The 2,505-nt window shown below is 36.4% G+C and overlaps 1 protein-coding gene across 1 annotated transcript in view; it reads right to left on the bottom strand.

Annotated features, from left to right (window-relative positions):
* LOC107664367 (nuclear factor of activated T-cells, cytoplasmic 3-like) overlaps window positions 1–2,505 on the bottom strand; it is a 57,777-nt gene that overhangs the window by 50,257 nt on the left and 5,015 nt on the right. The gene's annotated exons all lie outside the window — the stretch shown is intronic.

Here is a 2,505-nt window from a genome sequence, read left to right as displayed (position 1 = left end):
TGATGGAACCACAAGCAGTTCTGTCTTGGCAAGGTTGAGTTGAAGGTGATGGTCCTTCATCCAGCAAGAAATGTCTATTTGTTATATTTATTTGTTAAGAAATTAGTTTGTTATGTTTAGCTGGCTGCCCTAAACTAGATCCGCTATAGACTACAGCTTAATACTGTGCCAATTCACCCACCCCGCCATAGCAAACCCATCTGTTAAACCAGACAAGCTTCTAGATCTTTCTATTGCTGTTGATTGATGGAGAAGTCAGCACACACACACACACTCACTCACAAACAGGTCCGATGGCAGACAGCAGAGCTGTGGGCTCATATAACAGGGATCAAGTATCATGTCTGTTGTATGAAGGTACGGCTGTAAAGATGTCGGCTTGTTGTGTCCCGGCCTTAGTCAACACTCCTACGTGCTCCTACGTGTTGCTTTGCTGGAAGTTTCTCGACATGTTTGTGAGGAGGAGAGCAAGTTGTGTGACTATGTGCTTATTTCTTATGCAACTTTGGAATCAAGTGTGTTTACTATACATTGTGGATTATTAATAAGGGGCCTGACTAAGTTAAAAACTGTGTTGTGTTGGTGCGGTCAATATCAAAATCATTGTGGGTAGGAAAACGTTTGTGACCCACAGCCACACGCTCTCTTTACTGATTTATGGTGAAAGAGGCCAGGGTACACACACATAGGCCGTCTTCATCTGACTAGCATGCACACACACACGGCCATTATCTGATGCTCTGATATGGATAGCAGACACACAGCTCACTCAACTGCCTCATGCTACTCTAAATATATACTGGATCTGTTCTAAAAGTAGTGAGCTAACTACCAGTACTGTAGGGCATCACTGAAATAAAGGCTTTTCATTATTTAATGCTTCACATATATTCTTCATGTTTAAAGGGATATTTAATGCTTCACATATATTCTTCATGTTTAAAGGGATAGTTCACACAACAGTGAAAATTCTGTCATCATTTACTCACCTATATGTCATTCTCACCCTTATTTTAAACTGACTTTCTTCTGTTAATGAAAGACAATATATTGAAGAATGTCTTGAAGAATGTTTTGTCCATGCAATCAAAGTCAATGGTCATCAAAATTGTTTCAACATTCTACAAAATATCTTCTTTTGTCTGAGTAAATGATGACAGAATTTTCATTTTTGGGTGAACTATCCTTTAAGACAACCTCAGAATACTTTGATGAGTTAAGTATATATATATATATATATATATATATATATATACAAAATGGATAAATAACAGACTATAGACATACTCTAATTTTTATTTAAAAAACATGAAAAAGTTTCCCTAAAAACATCTGTAGCTCTATTTAAAAGCTGACTATTTCCATAGTCAATAATGTATTAAAAAAGAATTAATTATCCACATTTTCACTTCATGAGGTACGCTAATGTCAGATATTTTAAATACTGTCTTTATGTTGTATTAATGTATTAATTCAAGAGATTCAATGTGAAAATCTATCCATTACTTTTAATGTTAGGTGTGATTAATCGTGCTTAAATACAGAAATTTATTTGGACAAAATAGTATAGGATTTTAATATCTCCCATTTATTGCTTATTGGACATAAAATGAAAATAATTATTGGTATCGACCATGCCTAACTAAAAAATTGCGTCTCTTGTGCTTTAAGTATAAAGTGCTATTTGTGTGCTGCATGTGAGAGACTAGGGCTGCACGATAAATCGAAATGGAATCGAGATTGCTCTGCGATTTTTTTGCGTAACTTGTCAGTGAACTACAGCTCTGTGTAGTAAATTCTGCTCCATCTGAAAGCACGTGATGATGATTTCCTGCTGATTACAGAACCGGCATTACTAACAAATTGCGCATGACAATCGCATTCGATTAATCGTGCAGCCCTATGAGAGACCATCAAAAAACGTTGCCGCTAAATCAGTCACATGAGGTTCTCTGTCAGTTTGGATGCTGCCTTTGAAGTATGCTGACAATGCAGTTAATTTACTCTGGTTTTGGAATAGAGCTACTGTCTATACTAGGGATGTGCGCGACGACTAATTTGACTGTCGTTTAAACGAAAGTTTTGTATCCGACTAGTCGACTAGTCTAAAAGCAAGAAACCCCCAAAAGATGGTAAGAAAAAAAACCCTCTGTGCGTGCGAGTAGCATATATAATAGCCTATATTTGAAATACTTAATCTATGAATCACACTGTCAAATCCCTCAATGAATTCCGCTTGCCGCACACTTGCCTCGCGTTATCATCATTTCATTTTAGGCAGTCGTTAAAAAGAAATAAAAGAATAGCATACACTCAACGTCGGTCAAAGCATAGCTTATTTATTCAAATCCGCTGGGGAAATGCAGAACAATGCTAAATCAATCAATGGCCTGACAGAATTCTTCATCTTCATATAACGTTAGCCAACATATTAAAACACAAGTCAAAAACAATAGGAAGGTTTAATCAAGAAATAGCATTAAAACGGCTTTTAAAAACGTACTT

The sequence above is a fragment of the Sinocyclocheilus anshuiensis genome, unplaced genomic scaffold (assembly GCF_001515605.1).
Source record: "Sinocyclocheilus anshuiensis isolate Anshui unplaced genomic scaffold, SAMN03320099.WGS_v1.1 scaffold307, whole genome shotgun sequence".
Lineage (NCBI taxonomy): Eukaryota > Metazoa > Chordata > Actinopteri > Cypriniformes > Cyprinidae > Sinocyclocheilus > Sinocyclocheilus anshuiensis.
Note: the sequence above shows the minus strand (reverse complement) of the source record. Positions and strands in the feature narration are given on the sequence as shown.